The sequence below is a fragment of the Dendrobates tinctorius genome, unplaced genomic scaffold, assembly GCF_039654945.1.
Source record: "Dendrobates tinctorius isolate UK_male_01 unplaced genomic scaffold, ASM3965494v1 ptg000035l, whole genome shotgun sequence".
NCBI lineage: Eukaryota > Metazoa > Chordata > Amphibia > Anura > Dendrobatidae > Dendrobates > Dendrobates tinctorius.
In genome coordinates, this window is record NW_027361703.1 from 11,597,633 (window position 1) to 11,625,204 (window position 27,572).

The 27,572-nt window shown below is 46.2% G+C and overlaps 1 pseudogene; it reads left to right on the forward strand.

The window, feature by feature from the left end:
- The first annotated feature begins 4,774 nt into the window (after positions 1 to 4,774).
- On the forward strand, positions 4,775 to 26,251 carry LOC141087812 (vasopressin V2 receptor-like; annotated as a pseudogene).
- Positions 26,252 to 27,572: the final 1,321 nt, after the last annotated feature.

Genomic DNA, 27,572 nt, shown 5'->3' on the forward strand with positions numbered 1-27,572 from the left:
TGTCTTATATTCTAGGTTCTTCAAAGTAGCCACCTTTTGCTTTGATTACTGCTTTGCACACTCTTAGCATTCTCTTGATGAGCTTCAAGAGGTAGTCAGCGTAAATGGTTTTCACTTCACAGGTGTGCCCTGTCATGTTTAATAAGTGGGATTTCTTGCCTTATAAATGGTTTTGGGACCATCAGTTGTGTTTTGCAGAAGTCTGGTGGATACACAGCTGATAGTCCTACTGAATAGACTGTTAGAATTTGTATTATGTCAAGAAAAAAGCATCTAAGGCCGGTTTCACATTAGCGCTTTTTAAGCGCACGCACGGCCGGGGGTAGCTCCGCCCCCGAGCCGGCTCTCTGCCCGGCGTGCCCGCCCCTTGCTTGTAGCGCCGCCTACTAGCGGACAGCGGCGCCTGCGATCGGCGCACCCTATCTTTAGCATAGGGTGCGCAGATCGTGCGCAGGCCGTGCGCTAGTTGCGCTTTGACCTGCGCTGCGCACTTTTGACGGTGCGCCGTGCGCGCCAAAATCCGAAAAGTTTGATTTTGGCGCGCACGGCGCACCGTCAAAAGTGCGCAGCGCAGGTCAAAGCGCAACTAGCGCACGGCCTGCGCACGATCTGCGCACCCTATGCTAAAGATAGGGTGCGCCGATCGCAGGCGCCGCTGTCCGCTAGTAGGCGGCGCTACAAGCAAGGGGCGGGCACGCCGGGCAGAGAGCCGGCTCAGGGGCGGAGCTACCCCCGGCCGTGCGTGCGCTTAAAAAGCGCTAATGTGAAACCGGCCTAAGTAAAGAAAAACGAGTGGCCATCATTACTTTAAGAAATGAAGGTCAGTCAGTCCGAAAAATTGGGAAAACTTTGAAAGTGTCCCCAAGTGCAGTGGCAAAAAATCATCAAGCGCTGCTGCGGAGGATAAGTTCATCTGAGTCGCCAGCCTCAGAAATCGCAGGTTAACAGCAGCTCAGACTAGAGACCAGGTCAATGCCACACAGAGTTCTAGCAGCAGACACATCTCTACAACAACTGTTAAGAGGAGACTTTGTGCAGCAGGCCTTCAAGGTAAAATAGTTGCTAGGAAACCACTGCTAAGGACAGGCAACAAGCAGAAGAGACTTGTTTGGGCTAAAGAACACAAGGAATGGACATTAGACCAGTGAAAATCTGTGCTTTGGTCTGATGAGTCCAAATTTGAGATCTTTGAGATCTTTGTGCGACGCAGAAAAGGTGAACGGATGGACTCTACATGCCTGGTTCCCACCGTGAAGCATGGAGGAGGAGGTGTGATGGTGTGGGGGTACTTTGCTGGTGACGCTGTTGAGGATTTATTCAAAATTGAAGGCATACTGAACCAGCATGGCTACCACAGCATCTTGCAGCGGCATGTTATTCCATCTGGTTTGCGTTTAGTTGGACCATCATTTATTTTTCAACAGGACAATGACCCCAAACACACCTCCAGGCTGTGTAAGGGCTATTTGACCAAGAAGGAGAGTGATGGGGTGCTACGGCCAGATGACCTGGCCTCCACAGTCACCAGACCTGAACCCAATCGATATGTTTTGGGGTGAGCTGGACCGCAGAGTGAAGGTAAAAGGGCCAACAAGTGCTAAGCATCTCTGGGAACTCCTTCAAGACTGTTGGTAGACCATTTCCGGTGACTACCTCTTGAAGCTCATCAAGAGAATGCCAAGAGTGTGCAAAGCACTAATCAAAGCAAAAGATGGCTACTTTGAAGAACTTAGAATATAAGACATACAGTATTTTCAGTTGTTTCACACTTTTTTGTTAGTCATGAAAATAAAGAAAACTCTTTGAATGAGAAGGTGTGTCCAAACTTTTGGTCTGTACTGTATACTCGACACAAATGGAAGACAAGCATGGTATATCCATTGAGTGATAAAAATTCGTTAAATAGGTAAGCAATATATATCACTAATGGTATACATATGGAATAATTAGGACCAACTGCAAATTCAAACACAAGAAAAAACGAACCCTCCGCACCACGCAGTCATGAAGTCCAAGAAAAGTAGAGAAAATTACAAAATCTTCATTAAATATTCAAAAAAACCAGGACAGAGATAAAAGCGGGAAGCCAAAAGTGGCAGCAACATCAGCACCCATACAAAAGGGCTGGGAGACACGTATTAATAGAGGTGTAACTATACATATGCAAATCAAGCCTGCGCATATGGTGTAAAGCAGGACAAGACCCCTTATATCATAACATGGGTAATATAAAACATAACCCATACATGCCACAAAAACATGTCATAAAGACACCCCCTGAGGAAGGAGTAATTTCTCTGAAACGCGCGTCGGGGTGGCTGGTGGACCACGCGTGACCCCGCTGCTGCACCCTGCAAGGTACAGTGCCTTGCGAAAGTGTTCGGCCCCCCGGAACTTTTCAAACTTTTCCCACATATCATGCTTCAAACATAAAGATACCAAATGTAAATTTTTGGTGAAGAATCAACAAGTGGAACACAGTTGTGAAGTTGAACGAAATTTAATGGTTATTTTAAATTTTTGTGGAAAGTCAAAAACTGAAAAGTGAGGTGTGCAATATTAGTCGGGCCCTTTACTTTCAGTGCAGCAAACTCACTCCAGAAGTTCATTGTGGATCTCTGAATGATCCAATGTTGTCCTAAATGACTAAGGATGATAAGTATAATCCACCTGTGTGTAATCAAGTCTCTGTATAAATGCACCTGCTTTGTGATAGTCTCAGGGTTCTGTTTGAAGCACAGAGAGCATCAAGAAAACCAAGGAACACAACAGGCAGGTCCGTGATACTGTTGTGGAGAAGTTTAAAGCTGGATTTGGATACGAAATGATTTCCAAAACTTTAAACATCCCAAGGAGTACAGTGCAAGCCATCATATTGAAATGGAAGGAGTATCATACCACTGCAAATCTACCAAGACTCGGCCGTCCCTCTAAACTTTCATCTCAAACAAGGAGAAGACTGATCAGAGATGCAGCCAAGAGGCCCATGATCACTCTGGATGAACTGCAGAGATCTACAGCTGAGGTGGGACAGTCGGTCCATAGGACAACAATCAGTCGTACACTGCACAAATCTGGCCTTTATGGAAGAGTGGCAAGAAGAAAGCCATTTCTCTAATATATCCATAAAAAGTGTCACCTGGGAGACACACCAAACATGTGAAAGAAGGTGCTCTGGTCAGATGAAACCTAAATCTAACTTTTTGGCAACAATGCCAAACGATATGTGTGGTGAAAAGACAACACAGCTCATCACCCTGAACACACTATCCCCACTGTCAAACATGGTGGTGGCAGCATCATGGTTTTGGTCTGCTTTTCTTCAGCAGGGACAGGGAAGATGGTTAAAATTGATGGGAAGATGGATGGAGACAAATACAGGACCATTCTTGAAAACCTGTTGGAGTCTGCAAAAGACCTGAGACTGGGACGGAGATTTGTCTTCTAACAAGACAATGACCCCAAACATAAAGAAAAATCTACAATGGAATGGTTCACAAATAAACATATCCAGGTGTTAGAATGGCCAAGTCAAAGTCCAGACCTGAATCCAATCAAGAAACTGTGGAAAGAGCTGAAAACTGCTGTTCACAAACGATCTCCATCAAACCTCACTGAGCTCGAGCTTGCCAAGGAAGAATGGGCAAGAATTTCAGTCTCTCGATGTACAAAACTGATAGAGACATACCCTAAGTGACTTGCAGCTGTAATCGCAGCAAAAGGTGGCGCAACAAAGTATTAAGTTAAAGGGGCCGAATAATATTGCACGCCCCACTTTTCAATTTTTGAATTTCAACAAAAATTTAAAATAACCAATAAATTTCATTCAACTTTACAATTGTGTCCCACTTGTTGTTGATTCTTCACCAAAAGTTTACATTTGGTATCTTTATGTTTGAAGCATGATATGTGGGAAAAGGTTGAAAAGTTCCAGGGGGTCGAATACTTTTGCAAGGCACTGTATATAACTTTATGTACTATCTGTATACTCTGTCTTTATGACATGTTTTTGTGGCATGTATGGGTTATGTTTTATATTACCCATGTTATGATATAAGGGGTCTTGTCCTGCTTTACACCATATGCGCAGGCTTGATTTGCATATGTATAGTTACACCTCTATTAATACATGTCTTCCAGCCCTTTTGTATGGGTGCTGATGTTGCTGCCACTTTTGGCTTCCCGCTTTTATCTATGTCCTGTTTTTTTTGAATATTTAATAAAAATTTTGTAATTTTCTCTACTTTTCTTGGACTTCAAGACTGCATGGTGGGGAGAGTTCGTTTTTCATATATACTCAAGTATAAGCCGACACGAGTATAAGCCGAGGCACCTAATTTTGCCATGAAAAACTGGGTAAGTTTATTGACTCGAGTATAAGCCGGTATGCATTGTCCTCTCATCCCTGTCCTGGTATGCATGGCTCCCCCGTCCATGTCCTTGTATGCATGGCTCCCCCATCGCTGTCCTGGTATGCATGGCTCCTTATCTACCAATCCTTGTATGCATGGCTCCCCCATCGCTGTCCTGGTATGTATGGCTCCTTATCCCCTATCCTTGTATGAATGTTTCCTATTAATAAAAACAAACATCCTACTTACCTTGCCTACGCGCCCTTGATGCATCTCGTTCCAGTGCCAGCAGCTCTTCTTGCCGAGCGATCACGTGGCCCCACTCATTAATGTAATGAATATTCACTCCACGCCTATGGGAGTGGAGAGGCGTACATGTTCATCACCTTAATGAGCGGGGCCACGTGATCGCTCGACCGAAAATGCTGCTGGCGCCGGGACCAACAAGCAGCAAGGGCGCGCAGGAAGGTGAGTAGGATGTCTTCTGGAAGCCGGTGGCTGCGGGTGTCACTGTGCGCGCTATAAGAGAAATTAATATTCATTTCTCTTTAGCAGCTGGCACAGTTACAGCTGCGGCTCCTGCCTCCTGTGACCCGCTGCTCCGCCGCTCCCCCCTCCCCCACCAGCCTTCTGGGACAATTGACTCGTGTATAAGCCGAGGGGGATTAATAACAAAAAAATGTGCTGAAAAACTCTGCTTATACACAAGTATATACAGTATATTTATTTTTCTATGATGGAGAGGTGTGTAATGTTTTATCCATGCTTCAAACAAGTGGTGATGACTTCTGAGTTCTTCTTTATGTTTGAGTGGTTGTTTATTTTCAACATCATTCTTCAGTTCTCATCTCAACACATCCACTTTCATTGAGAACATATGAGGGGCATTCATTAAAGATTTCCCCTGACCCACGTCCTGTGGACTGAGAGCAATGAAACTTGGCACAGTTATTAGTCATTCCCTACATAGGTGCCACCTAGGGACACACACTTCTTCTATCTCTTGAAGCAACTGTAAACACCTCGCTTGTAGAAGTCGACAGGTTGCTCCAAAAGCCACGTTGTGACTTCGGGAATCAGAGGTTCATCATCTGGAAAATGCTTGTCCTTCAAAAGATACTTCATTGTTGGAAAGAGGTGGAAGTCCGATGATGCGAGGTCAAGTGAATAAGGGGGATGCGGTAGAAATTCAAAGCCATATGTGCATGCTTCCGTTTAAGTAACATGTGAGTTTTGAACTGGTGTATTGTATTGCAGAAGGCGGACACCTTTGGTGAGCATGTCACATCTCTTGGTTTTGATGGCCTCCCGCAGTTTCCGCAGCAGTGAAGCATAATATGCCCCAGTGATTATGGTACCCTTTGATAGGAAATCCATCAATACAACTCCGTGCTGGTCACAAAATACTCTGAGCATGACCTTACCTGCCGAGGTTGGGGAATGTGTCCTCTTTGGAGTCGGTGAATCATGATGCCTCCATTGCATCGACTGGACTTTAGTCTCAGGATCATAGTGATGGACACAGCTTTGATCCTGTGTGAACAGTCTGTTGAAAAAGTTCTCCTGGTTTCCATGGCACATCGTCAATAGAGCCTGAGAGCTTCCGACTCATTCCTGCTTCTGGAAAGGTGTGAGCAGCCGGGGAACCCAGCGAGTGAGTGCCTTATGCATGTAAAGATGGTCTTAGATGATTTTTTCCACAGACCCCACATGAATCTTGACATTTTGGGCTAGATGGCGAATGGTTACTCAGCGATTTTCCAAAATGGCAACCTCCAATTGCTGAATAGTGTGTTCATCAATAGCAGAGTGGGGTCGCCCTGGAATTGGAGCTGATTGCACCGAAGTCCGACCACATTTGAATTGACGATGCCATTTCCTCACTACATCATATGATGGGGAATCATCACCATAAACCTCTTTCATCTCATCGCATGTCTCCTTTGGTGTGCGGCCTTTCAAGTAAAGGAACCTGATGACTGCTCCGTATTCCACTGGGTCCATTATCAAACCTCACACCACTACAGCACCTGTAAAATCAAGACCGTTATCAGTTCTGAGCTGCAAATTGACACATAACCTATAGAGACTTATATGATTACACATGTGCAGGTTCAGCGCCCTGTGATAAATAGAAGTGGGTCATGGGAAATCTTTAATGTTTCTGATGATTGTTCTACAGTGACACTGTAAAAAGCAATTCCACAAGCATTTCCAAACTATTATCTCTTTTGAGTGGCTCACGTCACAATCTGCACCAGGAGAAAGGTCCGGAGGTAAAATCAGGTTTTCTTGAATTAGAACATGGGTTATTTACCATCTCGATAACTGTGTTGAGGTCTACATTTTTACAAAGGGGGGAACTTCATTCCTTTTGTTCAATGCCCTTTATGCTAATCATAAAAATGTGCTCTATTTATACAATGTGAATGCATTACCAAAGTATGTGGGTGCATTACCATCTGGATGCTAAAAATATAATGTCTATAAACAGCTGTGCAATATGATGGCCCTATACAAGCAATTATAATAAATAATCAGACAACCTTTCTCAATCTTTGACCATATTTTTACTGCAGCATCATCTCTGCTCAAAGATGATCTCAGCAAAATCTTTGATATGCAACAATTTATGGGACAGATACTTTCTAAGGAACATTCTTCCAAGTTGGCAAACCATTCTGTAACTCAGAAAACTCTCATTTGGCCACCTACTTGTGACCCTCTTTATTTTAAAATGTAAAGGACTTTGTAGCAGCATGTTCTTAATTTTCCCAAAAGAACAGTGACATGTTAGATTAACTCTTTACCCTACCTATTTCAGACTATTCATGGATCCTGGAACACCAGTACTATCACCGTCCTAGGTGGTAGTTAAGCAGTTTTCCAAAATACCTGTCTGTCCATTAAAGTGGTCTCTCTTCAGTGGCATTGAAAAAACAACATTTCTACCTATATAAGAGCTTCCTAAATACACAGTATCTAGAAGTAGAATTAACTACCAAGTTCTGGAGAGCTCTCAAAAAGTTATTTCCTGCCGAGTTATATTTGTCTTCAGCTTTCTATCCTTAATCCAATAGATGAACCTGGAAAATAAATCAGATCTTGGAGAACTTCCTCAAGAATTTCTGTATTCGTAAACAAATCAGTGAACTCACTTCCTCAGACGATGTTACTTACAATCTTCATACTGGAATGTCTACTCAAGTGGCACACCTCCTCATTATGTATGGACAGTAGTGTTGAGCTATACCTTCCGATATCGTGAAATATCGGATCGGATTGGATCGGACCGATACCCAAAAAGTATCGGATATCGCGGATTCCGATACAGGAAACCAATGCAAGTCACTGGGACAGAAATATCGGAATTAAAATAAACCCTTTCTTTCCTTGTAGATTAATTCTACATGAAGAAAAACAACTAAGAATAATGAAGAATGTATTGGGGGAGGTGGAGGAGACATTAAAGGCATAGAGGTTTAGCCCAATCAAATGGAATAGCAGGAATTTTTTTTTTTTTTTTTTAAGACGTTCGGCGTTACAAAGATATTGACTATGTTAACCTTTGTTATATTCTGTCAGATATGTATGTTTCACTACTTCCATGCTCTTCACCTTCTTTTTTACTCTCCCACACTTTCTCCTTCATGATCCTCAGCAGCAGCAGTTACTTTTTCATCAACTTCTTCTTCACCTTATTCATCTTCTTCTTCTTCTTCTTCTTCTTCTTCTTCACCTTCTTCCTATTATTCTTTTTTTTTACATTCTTCATATTCTTCTTATTCAACTATTATTCTTCTTCATATTCTACTTCTTCATCTTCTTCCTATTCTTCTACATCATATTCTTATTTGTGACAGGCATTCCTGTAGTTGTTATCTATAAAAGTTTGAAGATTACACCTTCCGTTCTGTCTGTCACAAAAGATTTACAACAGGATTTGTCCGCATTCAGTTTGGCCTGCAGCAGCAGGCATTTTCCAGGGGCACCACGAGGAGGAACGGACTCACCCCCATACACTGCTTAGTCTTCTTCTGCTTATAATTTAGATAATATCTTTTGCTCTGATTTTTAGTCTTATGCTTAATGTTCTGCTTTTTGTTCTTCTGCTTCTTGGTCTTCTGTCTCTTGATGTTCTGTATCTTGGTGGTTGTCTTCATGTTCTTTGTCCTCTTGGTCATCTTCTTCAGGGTCATCTTTTTGGTCTTCTTTGGGGTGGTCTTCAGGGTCATCGTCAGGGAGATACAGAGTGATTACCAAAAACCATTTCAAAAAGCTTAAACTTGGAAATGTAGCAGAAGGTACAAGAACAAGAAAGCTGAGGAACTGCCGAGAACCAGCTGACGGTACTGGAACCCGGATGGGTAGCAGAAGGAACAAGAACCAAAGGAACTACCGAGGACCAGCTGATGGTACTGGAACCCGGTTACTAAGCAGGAGGTACCTGTGCCAGAAAGCATTACCAAGGGCCAGCAGATGTTGCTGGAACTCGGATACCGAGATGGAGGCACCTAAGCCAAAGGCACTGCCGAGAACCAGCTGACGGTGCTGGAACCCGGAGGGGCAGCAGAAGGAACAAGAGCCAATGGCACTACCGAGGACCAGCTGACAGTACTGGAACCCGGTTACTAAGCAGGAGGTACCTGTGCTAGAAAGCACTACCAAGGACCAGCAGACGTTGCTGGAACTCGGATACCGAGATGGAGGCACCTAAGCCAAAGGCACTGCCGAGAACCAGCTGACGGTGCTGGAACCCGGAGGGGCAGCAGAAGGAACAAGAGCCAATGGAACTACCGAGGACCAGCTGACGGTGCTGGAACCAGGAGGGGCAGCAGAAGGAACAAGAGCCAATGGCACAACCGAGGACCAGCTGACGGCACTGGAACCCGGTTACTAAGCAGGAGGTACCTGTGCTAGAAAGCACTACCAAGGACCAGCAGACGTTGCTGGAACTCGGATACCGAGATGGAGGCACCTAAGCCAAAGGCACTGCCGATAACCAGCTGACGGTGCTGGAACCCGGAGGGGCAGCAGAAGGAACAAGAGCCAATGGAACTACCGAGGACCAGATGACGGTGCTGGAACCCGGAGGGGCAGCAGAAGGAACGAGAGCCAATGGCACTACCGAGCACCAGCTGACGGTACTGGAAGCTGGTTACTAAGCAGGAGGTACCTGTGCTAGAAAGCACTACCAAGGACCAGCAGATGTTGCTGGAACTCGGATACCGAGAAGGAGGCACCTAAGCCAAAGGCACTGCTGAGAACCAGCTTATGGTACTGGAACCCGGATGGGTAGCAGTAGGTACCCATGAAAAACAAAGTTGCAAGGCCGCGAGCAGGCGGCAGTTACCGAAACCCACAGTCCTACAGGGGGTGCTTTCCTATTGGCACTATGGGACCAGCCTTTATTGCCAGATCCCGCAGCCCACATAGGAAGCACCTAAACTGCAGGCACCATAGAGTCGGCTAACCCGACCGCAACATGACAGGACAAAGTATTGGTGCCAAATTGCCGTTGACACTTCCCGGAAACAGCTGGCATGCTGGAGCCAGGCTGGGCAGGAGGGAGTACCCGTGCCAAAGACACTGCCGAGAACCAGCTGACGGTGCTGGAAACCGGAGGGGTAGCAGAAGCTACAAGAGCCAATGGCACTACCGAGGACCAGCTGACGGTGCTGGAACCCGGTTACTAGGCAGGAGGTACCTGTGATAGAAAGCACTACCAAGGACCATCAGATGTTGCTGGAACTCGGACACAGAGATGGAGGCACCTAAGCCAAAAGCACTGCTGAGAACCAGCTTACAGTACTGGAACCCGGATGGGTAGCAGAAGGTACCCATGAAAAACAAAGTTGCAAGGCCGCGAGCCGGCCGCAGTTACCGAAACCCACAGTCCTACAGGGGGTGCTTGTCCTATTGGCACTACGGAACCAGCCTTTATTGCCAGATCCCGCAGCCCACATAGGAAGCTCCTAAACTGCAGGCACCATAGAGTCGGCTAACCCGACCGCAACACGACAGGACAATGTATTGGTGCCAAAGTGACGTTGACACTTCCCGGAAACAGCTGGCGTGCTGGAACCAGGCTGGACAGGAGGGAGCACCCGTGCCAAGACACTGCCGAGAACCAGCTGACGGTGCTGGAAACCAGAGGGGTAGCAGAAGCTACAAGAGCCAATGGCACTACCGAAGACCAGCTGATGGTGCTGGAACCCGGTTACTAAGCAGGAAGTACCTGTGCTAGAAAGCACTACCAAGGACCAGCAGACGTTGCTGGAACTCGGACACCGAGACGGAGGCACCTAAGCCAAAGGCACTGCCGAGAACCAGGTGACAGTACTGGAACCCGGATGGGTAGCAGAAGGTACCCCTGAAAAACAACGTTGCAAGGCCGAGAGCCGGCCGCAGTTACAGAAACCCACTGTCCCACAGGGGGTGCTTGTCCTATTGGCACTACGGAACAAGCCTTTATTGCCTGATCCCGCAGCCCACAAAGGAAGCACCTATACTGCAGGCACCATAGAGTCGGCTAACCTGACCGCAACACGACAGGACAATGTATTGGTGCCAAAGTGACGTTGACACTTCCCGGAAACAGCTGGCGTGCTGGAACCCGGAGGGGCAGCAGAACGAACAAGAGCCAATAGAACTACCGAGGACTAGCTGACGGTCCTGGAACCCGGAGGGGCAGCAGAAGGAACAAGAGCCAATGGCACTACCGAGGACCAGCTGATAGTACTGGAACCCGGTTACTAAGCAGGAGGTACCTGTGCTAGAAAGCACTACCAAGGACCCGCAGACGTTGCTGGAACTCGGATACCGAGATGGAGGCACCTAAGCCAAACGCACTGCCGAGAACCAGCTGACGGTGCTGGAACCCGGAGGGGCAGCAGAAGGAACAAGAGCCAATGGCACTACCGAGGACCAGCTGATGGTACTGGAACCCGGTTACTAAGCAGGAGGTACCTGTGCTAGAAAGCATTACCAAGGACCAACAGACGTTGCTGGAACTCTGATACCGAGATGGAGGCACCTAAGCCAAACGTACTGCCAAGAACCAGCTGACGGTGCTGGAATCCGGAGGGGCAGCAGAAGGAACAAGAGCCAATAGCACTACCGAGGACCAGCTGACGGTACTGGAACCCGGTTACTAAGCAGGAGGTACCTGTGCTAGAAAGCACTACCAACGACCAGCAGACGTTGCTGAACTCGGATACTGAGATGGAGGCACCTAAGCCAAAGGCACTGCCGATAACCAGCTGACGGTGCTGGAACCCGGAGGGGCAGCAGAAGGAACAAGAGCCAATGGAACTACCGAGGACCAGATGACGGTGCTGGAAACCAGAGGGGTAGCAGAAGCTACAAGAGACAATGGCACTACCGAGGACCTGCTGATGGTGCTGGAACCCGGTTACTAAGCAGGAGGTACCTGTGCTAGAAAGCACTACCAAGGACCCGCAGACGTTGCTGGAACTCGGATTCCGAGATGGAGGCATCTAAGCCAAAGGCACTGCCGAGAACCAGCTGACGGTGCTGGAACCCGGAGGGGCAGCAGAAGGAACAAGAGCCAATGGCACTACCGAGGACCAGCTGACGGTGCTGGAACCCGGAGGGGCAGCAGAAGGAACGAGCCAATGGCAATACCGAGGACCAGCTGATGGTACTGGAACCCGGTTACTAAGCAGGAGGTACCTGTGCTAGAAAGCATTACCAAGGACCAACAGACGTTGCTGGAACTCTGATACCGAGATGGAGGCACCTAAGCCAAACGTACTGCCAAGAACCAGCTGACGGTGCTGGAATCCGGAGGGACAGCAGAAGGAACAAGAGCCAATAGCACTACCAAGGACCAGCTGACGGTACTGGAACCCGGTTACTAAGCAGGAGGTACCTGTGCTAGAAAGCACTACCAATGACCAGCAGACGTTGCTGAACTCGGATACCGAGATGGAGGCACCTAAGCCAAAGGTACTGCCGATAACCAGCTGACGGTGCTGGAACCCGGAGGGGCAGCAGAAGGAACAAGAGCCAATGGAACTACCGAGGACCAGATGACGGTGCTGGAAACCAGAGGGGTAGCAGAAGCTACAAGAGACAATGGCACTACCGAGGACCTGCTGATGGTGCTGGAACCCGGTTACTAAGCAGGAGGTACCTGTGCTAGAAAGCACTACCAAGGACCCGCAGACGTTGCTGGAACTCGGATACTGAGATGGAGGCATCTAAGCCAAAGGCACTGCCGAGAACCAGCTGACGGTGCTGGAACCCGGAGGGGCAGCAGAAGGAACAAGAGCCAATGGCACTACCGAGGACCAGCTGACGGTGCTGGAACCCGGAGGGGCAGCAGAAGGAACGAGCCAATGGCAATACCGAGGACCAGCTGACGGTACTGGAAGCCGGTTACTAAGCAGGAGGTACCTGTGCTAGAAAGCACTACCAAGGACCATCAGACGTTGCTGGAACTCGAATATAGAGAAGGAGGCACCTAAGCCAAAGGCACTGCCGAGACCCAGCTTACGGTACTGGAACCCGGATTAGTAGCAGAAGGTACCCATGAAAAACAAAGCTGCAAGGCTGAGAGCTGGCCGCAGTTACCGAAACCCACAGTCCTACAGGGGGTGCTTGTCCTATTGGCACTACGGAACCAGCCTTTATTGTCAGATCCCGCAGCCCACATAGGAAGCACCTAAACTGCAGGCACCATAGAGTCGGCTAACCCGACCGCAACACGACAGGACAACGTATTGGTGCCAAAGTGACGTTGACACTACCCGGAAACAGCTGTCGTGCTGGAACCAGGCTGGGCAGGAGGCAGTACCTGCGCCAAAGACACTTCTGAGCAGCAACTGGCGGTGTTGGAGCCCAGGGATTACAGTAGAAACAGAGTGTATCCAGAGGCCTAATTGGAGCAAGATTAACCCCTTTCTGCCATGAGACATACTATCCCGTCCATGTGCCCTGGGACTTAATCCCCAGGGACGGGATAGTACGTCATAGCGATCAGTGGCTACGGACCGCCCCCGACACGTTAACCCCTTGTACACCGCGATCAAACACGATCGCGGTGTACCGGGGGTTAAAGGGAAGCATCGGCAGGGAGGGGGCTCCCTCCGTGCTTCCCTGAGCCCCCCACGGCAGCGCAATGTGCAGCGCTGCTGCGGGGGGCTTTTTCTCTACAGGCCCCCGGATCCAAGATGGCGACAGGACCTTCGGGGGCCTGCAGGGAGCTGACCTCTTCACTGCCTGCAAAGCGCAGGCATGAGGAAGTCTGCTGCACTCCCTGTGACAGATCGCTGATCTGTCACAGTGATCTGTGATGTGACAGATCAGCGATCTGTCACAGGACAGTGATGTCCCACCTGGGACAATGTAATAAAATTAAAAAAAAAAAAAAAGTGTAAAAATAATTTTAAAAAATCGCTAAATAAATTAGTAAAAAAAAAAAAATATTCCCCAATAAATTCATTTTTTGAAAATAAAAAAAAACAATAAAAGTACACATATTTGGTATCGCCGCGTCCGTAACGACCCGCCCTATAAAACTGTCCCATTAGTTAACCCCTTTAGCGAACCTCTTAACAAATAAAAATAAAAAACGAAGCAAAAAATAATGATTTATTATCATACCACCGAACATAAAGTGCAATAACGCGCGATCAAAAAGACGCATATAAATATCCATGGTACCGCTGAAAATGTCAGCTTGTCCCGCAAAAAACAAGCCACCATACAGCGTCATCTGCAAAAAAATAAAAAAGTTATAGCTCGCAGAATAAAGCGATGCAAAAATAATTATTTTTTATATAAAATAGTTTTCATTGCATAAAACCGACAAAACATAAAAAAACCTAAATGAGGTATCGCTGTAACCGTACTGACCCAAAGAATAAAACAGCTTTATTAATTTTACCGCACGCGGAACGGTGTAAACGCACCCCCCAAAAGAAATTCATGAAACACTGGTTTTTGTTCATTCTGCGTCCCAAAAATCGGAATAAAAAGCGATCAAAAAAGTCACGTGCCCGAAAATTGTACCAATAAAAACGTCAACTCGTCCCGCAAAAAAATAAGACCTCACATGACTCTGTGGGTCAAAATACGGAAAAATTATAGCTCTCAATATGTGGTGATGCAAAAACTATTTCTACAATAAAAAGTGTCTTTTAGCGTGCGACAGCTGCCAAACATAAAAACCGCCAGAAATAGTAAATCAAACCCCCCGTTATCACCCCCTTAGTTAGGGAAAAATAATAAAACTAAAAGAAAATGTATTTATTTCCATTTTACCATTAGGGTTAGGGTTAGGGCTAGGGTTAAGGCTAGGGTTAGGGCTAGGGCTGAGATTAGGGTTAGGGGTGTGTTGGGGTTAGGGTTGGAGTTATAATTGGGGGGTTTCCACTGTTTGGGCACATCAGGGGCTCTTCAAATGCAATATGGCGTCTGATCTCAATTCCAGCCAATTCTGCGTTGAAAAAGTCAAATGGTGCTCCTTCCCTTCCATGCTCTGCCATGCACCAAAACAGTGTTTTACCCACACATATGGGGTATCAGCCTACTCAGGACAAACTGCAAAACAACTTTTGGGGTCCAATTTCTCCTGTTACCCTTAGGAAAATAAAAAATTGTGGGCAAAAATATCATTATTGTGGAAAAAAATGATTTTTTTTATTTTCATGCCCAGGCGTTATAAACTTCTGTGAAGCACTTGGGGGTTCAAAGTGCTCACCACACATCTAGATAAGTTCCGTGGGGGGTCTAGTTTCCAAAATGGGGTCACTTGTGGGGAGTTTCAATAGTTTAGGTACATCAGGGGCTCTCCAAACGCACATGACACCCGCAGACCATTCCATCAAAGTCTGCATTCCAAAACGTCACTACTTCCCTTCCGAGCCCTGACATGTTCCCATACAGTAGTTTTCTCCCACATATGAGGTATCAGCGTACTCAGGACAAATTGGAAAACAACTTTTGGGGTCCAATTTCTCCTGTTACCCTTGGGAAAATAAAAAAAATTGGAGACTAATTGATTATGTTTGTGTAAAAAATATGTTTTTTTTATTTTCATGCCTGGGCATTATAAACTTCTCTGAAGCCCTTGGGAGTTGAAAGTGCGCACCACACATCTAGATAAGTTCCTTAGGGGGTCTAGTTTCCAAAATGGGGTCATTTGTGGGGGGTTTCCACTGTTTAGGTACATTAGGGGCTCTCCAAAAGCAACATGACACCTGCAGACCATTCCATCAAAGTCTGCATTCCAAAACGTCACTACTTCCCTTCTGAGCTCCGACGTGTGCCCATACAGTAGTTTTCTCCCACATATGGGGTGTCAGCGTACTGAGGACAAATTGGACAACAACTTTTGGGGTCCAATTTCTCCTGTTACCCTTGGGAAAATAAAAAAAAATGGGGACTAAAAGATGATGTTGAAAAAATACGATATTTTTATTTTCACGCCCGGTCGTTATAAACTTCTGTGAAGCACTGGGGGGGTTCAAAGTGCTCACCACACATCTAGATAAGTTCCATAGGGGGTCTAGTTTCCAAAATGGGGTCACTTGGGGGTTTCCACTGTTTAGGTACATCAGGGGCTCTCCAAAAGCAAAATGACACCCGCAGACTATTCCATCAAAGTCTGCATTCCAAAACGTCACTACTTCCCTTCCGAACCCCGACGTGTGGCCATACAGTAGTTTTCTCCCACATATGAGATATCAGCGTACTCAGGACAAATTGGACAACAACGTTTGGGGTCCAATTTCTCTTTGTACCCTTGGGAAAATAAAAAATTGGTGACTAAAAGATCATGTTTGTGGAAAAAATACGATTTTTTTTATTTTCACGCCCGGGCGTTATAACCTTCTGTGAAGCACTGGAGGGTTCAAAGTGCTCACCACACATCTAGATAAGTTCCTTGGGGGTCTAGTTTCCAAAATGGTGTCATTTGTGGGGGTTTTCCACTGTTTTGGTACATCAGGGGTTTTCCAATCGCGACATGGTGTCCGATCTCAATTCCAGCCAAAAACGTCAATTGGCGCTGCTTCCCTTCCGAGCTCTGCCATGCGCCCAAATAGTGATTTACACCCACATATGGGGTATCAGCGTTCTCAGGACAAATTGCACAACAACTTTTATGGTCCTGTTACCCTTGGGAAAATAAAAATTGGGGGTGAAAAGATCATTTTTGTGGAAAAAATATGATTTTTTAATTGTACCGCTGTACGTTATAAACTTCTGTGAAGCCCTTGTGGGTTCAAAGTTCTCACCACATACCTAGATAAGTTCCTTGGGGGGTCTAGTTTCCAAAATGGGGTCACTTTTGGGGAGTTTCCACTGTTTAGGTACATCGGGGCTCTCCAAACGCGACATGGCGTCCGATCTGAATTCTAGCCAATTTTGCATTGAAAAAGTCAAACGGCGCTCCTTCCCTTCTGAGGTCTGCCATGCGCCGAAACAGTGGTTCCCCCCCACATATAAGGTATCAGCGTACTCAGGACAAATTGCACAATAACTGTAGCAGTCCAATTTCTTCTGTTACCCTTGGTAAAATAAAAAAAATTGAACCTGAAGTATTTTTTTTGTGAAAAAATGTTAAATGTTCATTTTTTTTAAATATTCAAAAAATTCCTGTGACGCACCTAAAGGGTTAATAAACTTCTTGAATGTGGTTTTGAGCACCTTAAGGGGTGCAGTTTTTAGAATGGTGTCACTTTTGGGTATTTTCTATCATATAGACCCCTCAAAGTGGCTTCAAATGTGATGTGGTCCCTAAAAATAAAATGGTGTTGCAAAAATGAGAAATCGCTGGTCAATTTTTAACCCTTATAACTTCCTAACAAAAAAAAATTTTGGTTCCAAAATTGTGCTGATGTAACGTAAACATGTGGGAAATGTTACTTATCAAGTTTTTTGTGTGCCGTATCTCTGTGATTTAAGGGCATAAAAATTCAAATTTGGAAAATTACGAAATTTTCAAAATTTTCGCCAAATTTCCTTTTTTTTCACAAATAAACGCAAGTTATATGAATGAAATTTTACCACTACCATGAAGTACAATATGTCACGAGAAAACAATGTCAGAATCACCGGGATCCATGGAAGCATTTTAGAGTTATTACCTCATAAAGGGACAGTGGTCAGAATTGTAAAAATTCGCCCGGTCATGAACGTGCAAACCACCCTTGGGGCTTAAGGGGTTAAAATCTGGAGGAGTGTGAATGTGGACATAGCAGGCGAAATTGCCGGACACACAGCAGGGGATCAGCTGACATTACTGAACCCCAATAACACTGGAGCATATGTTGACTGTGCAGACGGCACTTCTGAGCAGCAACTGGCAGTGTTGGAGCCCAGGGGCAATCAGGGTGTAGGCTGAGGCCTGTTTGGAGCAAGTTTAATATCTGATGTAGTGTGAATGTGGAGGGAGCAGGAGACATTGCCGGACACACAGCAGTGGAGCAGCTGGCGTTACTGAACCCCACTAACACAGGAGCTAGTGTTTTTCTCTGTGCAGACGGCACTTCTGAGCAGCAACTGGCGGTGTTGGAGCCCAGGGATTACAGTTTAGGTGGTAGAAACATGAACACAACAGGAGACCTGGATACTGTTGCCAACCAATTATTTTATCTGGAAGAGGACTGGCAAATTCCGGCGAGATCCAGGCCTTGTTCATTTTCAGAAAAGTAAGCCGGTCAACGTTATCGGAGGATAGTCGCATGCGACGGTCTGTTAGTACACCACCTGCGGCACTAAAGACGCGTTCCGATAATACACTAGCAGCAGGGCAAGCCAGCACCTCCAATGCATACTGGCTAAGCTCTGGCCATGTATCCAGCTTAGAGACCCAAAACTTGAAGGGGGAAGAGCCGTCTGGGAGTACACTGACAGGGCAAGACATGTAGTCTGTCACCATCTGACGGAAACGTTGCCTCCAGCTGACTGGAGCCGTCTGTGATGGTGTAGACGTTTGTGGCGGGCACACAAAGCTTTGCCACATTTGGGCCATACTGGTCTTGCCTTGTGCTGAGGCGCTGCCTCTGCTCCCTCTTTGTGCAGAGCTTCCTCCACTGCCTCGACGCACAGAGTTGCTTTGTAAAGCACTAGCAGCACTGCTCTCGGGTGGAATGGAGAACATGATGGAATGCACCAGTGTGTCTTGGTACTCCTGCAGTTTACGCTCCCGGTTCAACGGTGTTATGAGGCTTTGTAAGTTGTCCCGGTAGCAAGGATCTAGGAGGGTCTACACCCAATAATCAGCTGTGTTGAGAATGTGGGCGATGCGGCGGTCGTTTCTCAGGCACTGCAGCATGAAATCATCCATGTGCTGCAGACTCCCAACTGGCCAAGAAATGCTGTCCCCTGCTTGAGTCGTCATCTCTGCCTGCTCTGCATCACCCCACCCTCGCTCTACATACTGACTACTAGAGCATTGTGTACCTCCCTCCTCTGGAGAGATGTCTTCCTCCTCCGTAGACTCCTCCTCATCCTCCTCACAAAGTGTCCCCTGCCTAGGCTTTTGTGAGGAACCACGTTGCGCAGACTGTCCAGAAGCAGATGGCATTTGTGACTCCACATCCTCCACCTCTTCCAGAACCTCTTCCCTTAGTGCTTGCAGTGTTTTTTGAAGCAGGCAGATAAGGGGGACAGTCATGCTGACTAGTGCATCATCTGCACTCGCCATCCACGTGGAATCATCAAAGGCACTCAAAACGTGGCAGATGTCCTTCATAGAGGCCCACTCAGTGGTGGTGAAATGTGAACGGCGTGCAGTGTCACTTGTTTGCGCCTGATGCAGCTGGTACTCCATTACTGCTGCCTGCTGCTCACACAACCGCTCCAACAGATGTAACGTTGAATTCCACCTGGTGGGTAGGTCACATATGAAGGCGGAATCGGTGCTGCAGAACTGCAATGCACGATCTTGCCATGCTGGAACACCACAAGTGAGCGTACTCTATGCGGACCTTGTGCAGCAGTGCATCAAGATCCGGACAGTCCCTCAAAAAACTCTGCATGACCAAGTTGAGAACATGTGCCAGACATGGGATGTGAGTGAGGTTGCCTAGGCCCAGAGCTGCCACCAGATTTCGGCCATTGTCACACACTACCAAGCCTGGCTGGAGATTCGCTGGCACAAACCACACGTCGCTCTCCTGCTTGATGGCATTCCAGAGCTCATGCGCTGTGTGGCTTCGATTGCCCAAAGAAATTAATTTCAGTACGGCCTGTTGACGTTTGGCCACGGCTGTGCTCATATCGGCCGTAACAGGTAAGCGTTCACGGGTCCATGTGGAGGTAGACCATGACGGCTCCTGCAGCGCTGATTCTGAGGAACTGGAGTATGAGGAGGAGTCAATGTGTACAGACTGGATTCCTGCAATCCTTGGAGTTGGCAGAACACGTACAGCGCCACTCTCAAGATCTGTACCTGGCTCCACAACATTTACCCAATGGGCAGTTAGGGAAAGGTATCGTCCCTGTCCATGGTTACTAGTCCACGCTTCGGTGGTCAGATGGACCTTACTACTGACGGCGTTTAGTAGCGCATGTTTAATTTTTCCCTCTACATGCTTTTGCAAGGCAGGGACGGCTTGCCTGCTGAAATAAAAGCGGCTGGGCACATTGTATCGTGGGACTGCCAATGCCATGAAGTTACGGAAGGTGTCAGTCTCCACCAGCCTGAATGAGAGCATTTCAAGGGCCAGTAGTTTTGCAATGCCAGCCTGTGCTCGGGGATGGTTTGCCGAGTATGGCCACCTTTTCTCCCATGCCTGTGCTACCGATGGCTGTAGAGTGGCCTGGGAGTGTGAGGATGACAGGGAACGTGGTGCTGTGGGTGTAATTATACTGGGTCTCTGTACAACACTGCAAGAGGTTCTTCCATGGTGATCCTGCGAGGAAGCCGAACCAGCTGTGTGAGCTGGAGGAAGAGGCTACAACACGAGCTGAAGAGGTGGTAGGTGGTGCTGTAGGTTGTCCTACGTCTTCAGTGTGTCTTTGTAACTCCACCACGTGTAACTCCGCACATGTTTCCACATATTTTTGGTATTGATGTTGCTGACACTTTTCCCTCTTTTGACTTTCTGATTACACAGCTTGCATTTGACAAAGCAAATGTCATCTGCCACTGTGTCAAAAAAGGACCACGCACTGCAAGTTCTGGGAGCGCCCGTTTTTGGTTTTGGAAGAGGAATGCTCCTAATGGGTGCTGAAGTGGAGGCTACAGGCAACCAAGTCTACCCCTCCTTCTCCCTCCTGTCTTGGCCGTTCGGGGAATCTCTTCCTCAGAGCTGCTCCCACCACCTTCCTGTTCCTCACGCCATGATGGGTCAAGGACCTCATCATCTACACTACCCTCTTCAAACACCTGCTTCTCCTGGGTAGTCTCACCAGCACAGTACACACCAGAAAGTGGCACCTGAGTCTCATAATCAGATGCGTACTGAGGTGTTCTGACCATAGGCACTGGCCCACCCGCCTCTTCAGATTCAGAGAGACAAAGCTGTTGCACATCACTGCATACTCCCTCTTCTTCACATTCTAGAATGCTACTTGGCTGGCCCCCTCTTTCCAAGCCAAGAGATTCAGAGAACAGAAGTAGAGAATGAGATGGCTCCTGTCCAGGGCTCTCTGACTGCCTAGGCAATTTGGCAGGGGGTGAAGAGACAGATGGTTGCTCTTCAGTGCTCTGGACCTGAGAGGATGTGGAAGTAATTGAAGTCGATGCGTTAGCTGCCATCCATCTGACAACAGCTTCAATTTGTTCCTCCCGCAGCAGTGGGGTACGGCGAGCTCCTACAAAGCTGCGCATAAAGGACTGTTCCCTGTTAAAACTTGGGGATGCTTAGTCACTGGTGCCCGCAGCAGGCACAGAATCTCCACGTCCTCTCCCTGCTGAAACTCCACGTCCACGACCACGTGCCTTACTCCCTGCCTTCTTCATCTTGGTAGACTGATAAAGATAGGCAGAAAAGTACTAAGGGCTTAGTGTGCTTATTCCTGAACAGCTGCTAACAGGTATAAGAAACACTAATTTTATAAAGTGTGTGGACTACACTTTAATATGTGAAAATGAGGATGAATGAACTCATGGAGATCAACATCCAACACTGTGGAGACACCATCATTTGTTTCTCAACGCAGTTATTCTAGGGCAATGCCCCACCCTTAAGGGAAATATGTAAATATATGCAAAACCAAAGCCGTGGAGACACCATCACATGTTTCTCAACGCAAGCAATGACTAGCCAGGTCTTTCCCCGGGAGGGAACAATCACGGGAAGGGCAGTCTCCAATGAAGGAAACCACCTATGCCAAAACATGGTATCCATCCACAGACAGCTCTTTCGGGGTATTGCCCCTCATCAGTGTGGAGTAGGAATCTGGCCAGTAGGAGCAATGCCTAGTAGAAGACTGTGAAAATGATGAATGAACTTGTGGAGATCAACATCGAACACTGCGGAGACACCATCACGTTTCTCAACGCAGTGATTCTAGGGCAATGCCCCCACCCTTATGGGAAATATGTAAATATATGCAAAACACAAGCCGCGGAGACAACATCACATGTTTCTCAACGCAAGCAATGACTAGCCAGGTCTTTCCCCGGGAGGGACCAACCACGGGAAGGGCAGTCTCCAATGAAGGAAACCACCTATGCCAAAACATGGTATCCATCCACAGACAGCTCTTTCGGGGTATTGCCCCTCATCAGTGTGGAGTAGGAATCTGGCCAGTAGGAGCAATGCCTAGACTGATAAAGATAGGCAGAAAAGTACTAAAGGCTTAGTGTGCTTATTCCTGAACAGCTGCTAACAGGTATAAGAAACACTAATTTTATAAAGCGTGTGGACTACACTTTAATATGAGCTAATGTGGCCTACACAACTGTAAAGTGGAGTGTTTGGTGAACTTTATTTACGTGTTTTTTTTTCAAAAAACAAAAAGGATGTGACCAAAGATGTAAAAGCGATAATATCACAAACTTTTTGGAGCTATTACAATGCAGGAAGGTAACCTACAATGCAATAGATGAGGCTCCAAAAATAGGCTAATATTAATCTGTCTGGGGCTGCAGGGCACAAGCCAGCAAAAAGGCTCCCCTATCTACTCCTATATAGTGTTTGCAACCAATCTAGCTAGATACGGATGGAAGCACACTAATAGGAGAAATTAAGGAAAAATAAGCAGCACTACAGCAAAAAGGACTATGTATGAGGCAGTGACGCACGCTGAGCGGACTACAACCAGAGGTGGCTGCAGAACACACTACAGCGTGAGCTGCACTCACACACAGAGACCTCACAGACAGCCGTGAACAGTGCAGAGAACTGTGCACTAGCTCTGAAAGGCTGCAGAAAGGCTCCGCTATCTACTCCTATATAGTGTTTGCAACCAATGTAGATGGATACGGATGGATGCACACTAATAGGAGAAATCAGGAAAAATGAGCAGCAATAAAACAAAAAAAGGACTACAGTATATATGAGTCAGTGATGCACGCTGAGCGGACTACAACCAAAGGTGGCTGCAGAACACACTACAGCGTGAGCTGCACTCACACACAGAGACCTTACAGACAGCCGTGAACAGTGCAGAGAACTGTGCACTAGCACTGAAAGGCTGCAGAAAGGCTCCACTATCTACTCCTATATAGTGTTTGCAACCAATGTAGATGGATACGGATGGATGCACACTAAAAGGAGAAATCAGTAATAATGAGCAGCAATAAAAAAAAATGTATGAGGCAGTGACGCACGCTGAGCGGCCTACAACCAGAGGTGGCTGCAGAACACACTACAGCGTGAGCTGCACTCACACACACAGACCTTGCAGACAGCTGTGAACAGCGCTGCAAGGCAATGGAAAGCTTCACACAGGGGTTGCTAAAGTATCCTGGGTAAAGAACTGTATAGAAAATTGCTATCTCTAACTGTCCCTCAGAGTCAGAAGAGCAGCGTCCTGTCCCTAACTGAATCCACAGCAGAGTGAACCCAAAATGGCGGCGGCTTTTATAGTGCATCATGGCATCATTTCAGCAGCCAATCACAGCCATGCCATTAGTTAACATGCCTACATGCCTAACAGGATGTGCCCACACTTCTTAGGATTCCTCATTGGCTGAATCAAATCAAACTGGCTCATAGCATTATGGGAACTTCCGATTCCAGTATTCGATATGCTAAAAGTATCGGAACTCAGTATCGGAATTCCGATACCGCGAACACCGGCCGATACCCGATATTTGCAGTATCGGAATGCTCAACACCAATGGACAGCATTCCAAGAATGTCCCCCGTTCTGCATGCCCCCTAAGGTGTCTGCAGCCAATTCTTGTTTTGACTGATTTTTGGGAAATCTGACAAAACAAACAATTTCCATTAAGGCCATTTCAAGAGAAATACAGCAAAATATTCACCTGATAACATGGTTTGACTTCTCCCTCTAATAAGCCTGCTCCTCGCTTTTCGAGTCCATAAATGTTGTAGTAATACTTTGCAATCCTGCATGTTAGAAAACTTGTATTCCCTATTCTCTACAGCTTCCTAATGTCTCATAAAATGCCGAATTATTGTTTTTCCAGAAAGCCTGTTACTCATCCTAATGCTGTTTATATGATCAACCAGATCCTAGAGGCAAATTGTTCCATCTCACTGACTTTATCCCAGGTGTGTTATCCTGGGAAAATATGAAAGGAAATATTTATTTATCCTTAAAGGGAATCTGTCACCAGGTTTTTCCTGCTCTATCTGAAAACAGCATGAGGAAGAGACCTTGATTCCAGTGTTATCACTTACTGGGCTGCTTGCTGTAGTTTTGATAAAATCACTATTTGATCTGCTGCAAATCTACAAGTTCTCCGAATGCTGAGCTCTGTTTAACCCTGTCTATATCACTGGCAGATGTCTCAGTACACTGTGCTGCCAATCAGCGGTGGTGGAGTTGTGAAGTTCTACCAAACTCAAGAATATGGAGGACTACATAGCAGCAGGATTACTAGTCTTCTAGTGAAAATTTCCTGCTAAAAAACAGTGATTTTATTAAAACTACCCTAAGCAGCCCAGTGACACATAGCTGGAATCAGGGTCTGTGTCCCTACATTATTCAGTTTTCAGATTAGGTATCAGAATCCTGTCAGCGCTGGCTGACTGCCGCGGCTGAGCAAGGTAACTCACCCAGACTACGGGAGAGCCCGGAGTCCTATACTGCAGGGAAAGTTCTGAGAACAGGACCCGCGACACTAAAGGTAGAAAAGTGTTCAAGGACCTACGATCATGTGACCACAGGGGGCGTGGCTTAGCATCCTGCTGCAGGAGATGACTGTAGGATTCTACTACAGGAATCCTGAAGTAAAGACTAGGGAAACTCAGGTCAGACAATCGGGGGGGGGGTCATACATAGAGAGGGCGGCGCGGTACCGGAGGGGCAAGCAGAGAATAGTCAGAACGTAAGCAATGAGTCATACACAAAGATAGCAACGCGGTACAAGGGGGACAGTCAGAGAGTAGTCAGGTCCAAGTCAAAAGAGTCATACACGGGAATAGCAGAGCAGTACAAAAGGAACAGGCAGAACTCGTAACAGGGACAGAACCGGATCAAAACCAAGCAAGCATAAAGTATCACAGTCACAAAGCACACCAGGGTCACAAACACTCGGCCAAGGATCTGAGTATAAGCGATGAGGAATGAGCCCACAATGAGGCTATAAAAAGCCTCCCAGAATCTCAGAGTGAGGCTGTCCAGATTAACCTCTGAACGACCTAATCCCATGAGCTCAGCAGATCATGACATTAGGTAGCAAAAATCTGGTGATGGATTCCCTTTAAAGATTTCACAATAGAGACCACATACATTTGTTTAAATATATCTTAGGCCTCATGAGGCTTGCTTTCCGAATAATCCTGATGATTTTAGTCCACCTATGACTGTAGTTGGATTCATGAAATGTAGGGAAAATATTTATAATAGCTTACACAGGCATTCTGAGACTTTTCAGTGTAAAACATTATCAAGTTGAAAATAGCTCTTTAATAATATGTGCAATTTCACATGTGAAATCTGGAGATAAATTCATTTTAAATTCCAGCAACAAAGACGAAGATGCCAGGGAGTAAGGGAGCTTATTGTCAGGATCCAGAGGATTCTCCATGGCAAGGCCTGTCCACCATGTGGCTATGATTCCTGCTTGCTACCTTAGTACTGTGACATGGTGTCATAGTGACTTGGAGTGAATATCATGCAGTAATCAATTCAGTAACAATTTCACCTCATGAAAAACATTTTAGCTTCTATAGAGGAAATGCTCGACCACACTGAACATTATGAAGCAAGAACAATGGGACTAAAATAACCGGCTGGTCCAAGAGAGATGAGCATTTGGCTTATGCTGAAATATTTGTGCTCGGAATCATTTTCATCGCAGCAACCATTGGAAATTTCATCTTGATTTTGGTTTGTGGAACAGAAGAAAGAAGCTGTCTCGGGTGTATGTGTTTATGCTTCACCTATGCCTGGCTGACTTGGTTGTGGCATTTTTTCAAGTCCTCCCTCAGCTGATTTGGGACATCACTGATGCTTTCATTGGACCTGATCCACTTTGCCGGATTATTAAGTATTTACAACTGGTTGGAATGTTTGCCTCTACATATATGATCGTTGTAATGACCATGGACAGGTTTCAAGCAATATATTCCCCCATGGTGACATTTCAGAAGAAGCCAGCACTGTGGAACTCTGTAATCTGCACAGTTGGTCAATCTCTCTCATTCTCAGTGTTCCCCAGGCTTTCATTTTCGATTGTTCCAGGCATCTTTGAATGCTGGGCTCACTTCATCGAACCATGGGGCTTAGTGGCATATGTGACTTGGATTTCTATAGCATATTTCTTATTCCAGTTGTAATACTTAGTATATGTCAGATAAAAATTTGCTAGGAGATAAAAATGAATGTCTTTGTGAAAAAACACAGGAGGTTCCCAGTTCATGAATCACAGACTGGAGTAATAGAGAGTTAGGCTAATTTCAGACATCAGTTTTCTTTATCCGGCAGGATTCGGTGAAATACCGGACTATCGGATCCGGCCGCAAACGCTGACACCGGATCCTTCTTTCTGCCGGATATATTCCTGGCAGAGGTCTTCCGAGCATGCGCAGTGCGAAAAACCGGTCCGACGTTTGAAAAAAATGTTGCATGCAACGTTTTTTCCAGACGCCGGACCGGCAATTCTTGCCGGATCCGGCAAAAGCCGGACGCGCCGCATTACCATCCGGCGCAATGCGGCAACAATTGAAGTGTACGGGCAAAAAGCCGGATCCGGTCGTAACAGGCGCCGGATCCGGCTTTTACATATTTCGCCGCATCGTGCCGAATAGCAAAAAACTGACATGTGAAAGTAGCCTTAGTAGTGTTAACTGCGTTATCAAAAGCCATGATTAAGAATGTGAGCATGACTGTAGTCACAGTTGTCTCTTATGTCACATGTTGGACACCGTTCTTCATCGCTCAGATGTGGGCTGCTCGGTCGGCTGATGCTCCTGACGGTAAGATATTATTGATTAATGACCTAGATAAATGAATGATATACTATCTCGAAAAATGTTCTTGTTTACACTAGTAAGAAAGTTCTGTATTGTCGACAGCAGTGCATATTTCCTTTTTTAAGTATTAAGTGAATCCGTCACCAGGGTTTTGCTATGTAATCTGACAGACCCATAATTTAGGGACAGATACCCTGATTCCAGTGATGTATCACTTGGTGGGCTGCTTCCTGCCATTTTGATAAAATCACTGTTTTTTTTTACTATAGCAGATATACCTGATTGTATAAAAATGACAGAACGCAGCCCAGTAAGTGACACATGGCTGGAATCTGTTTTCTGTCCCTGCATTATGCTTCTCTTAGATGGAATCACAAACCTGGCGACAGATTCCCTTTAATAATTGCAATGACTAAGTATAAAGTGCTATATAAAAAAAACATGAAAAAAATCAAAGGAGGGGATTTAATAAGAGGGGATATTATAGGTATTGTAAGTATTAGTGATGGATACTATAACCCTAAATAAAAAAAAAACTAATATGCTTTTTTTTTTAGGTCCTGTATTCACAATTATAATGCTTCTGGGAAATCTAAACAGCTGTGTAAACCCCTGGATATATCTGTATTTCCGTGGTGACATTGCACACGGTATTAAACAGATCTCAAAACATATTGCGAATCAT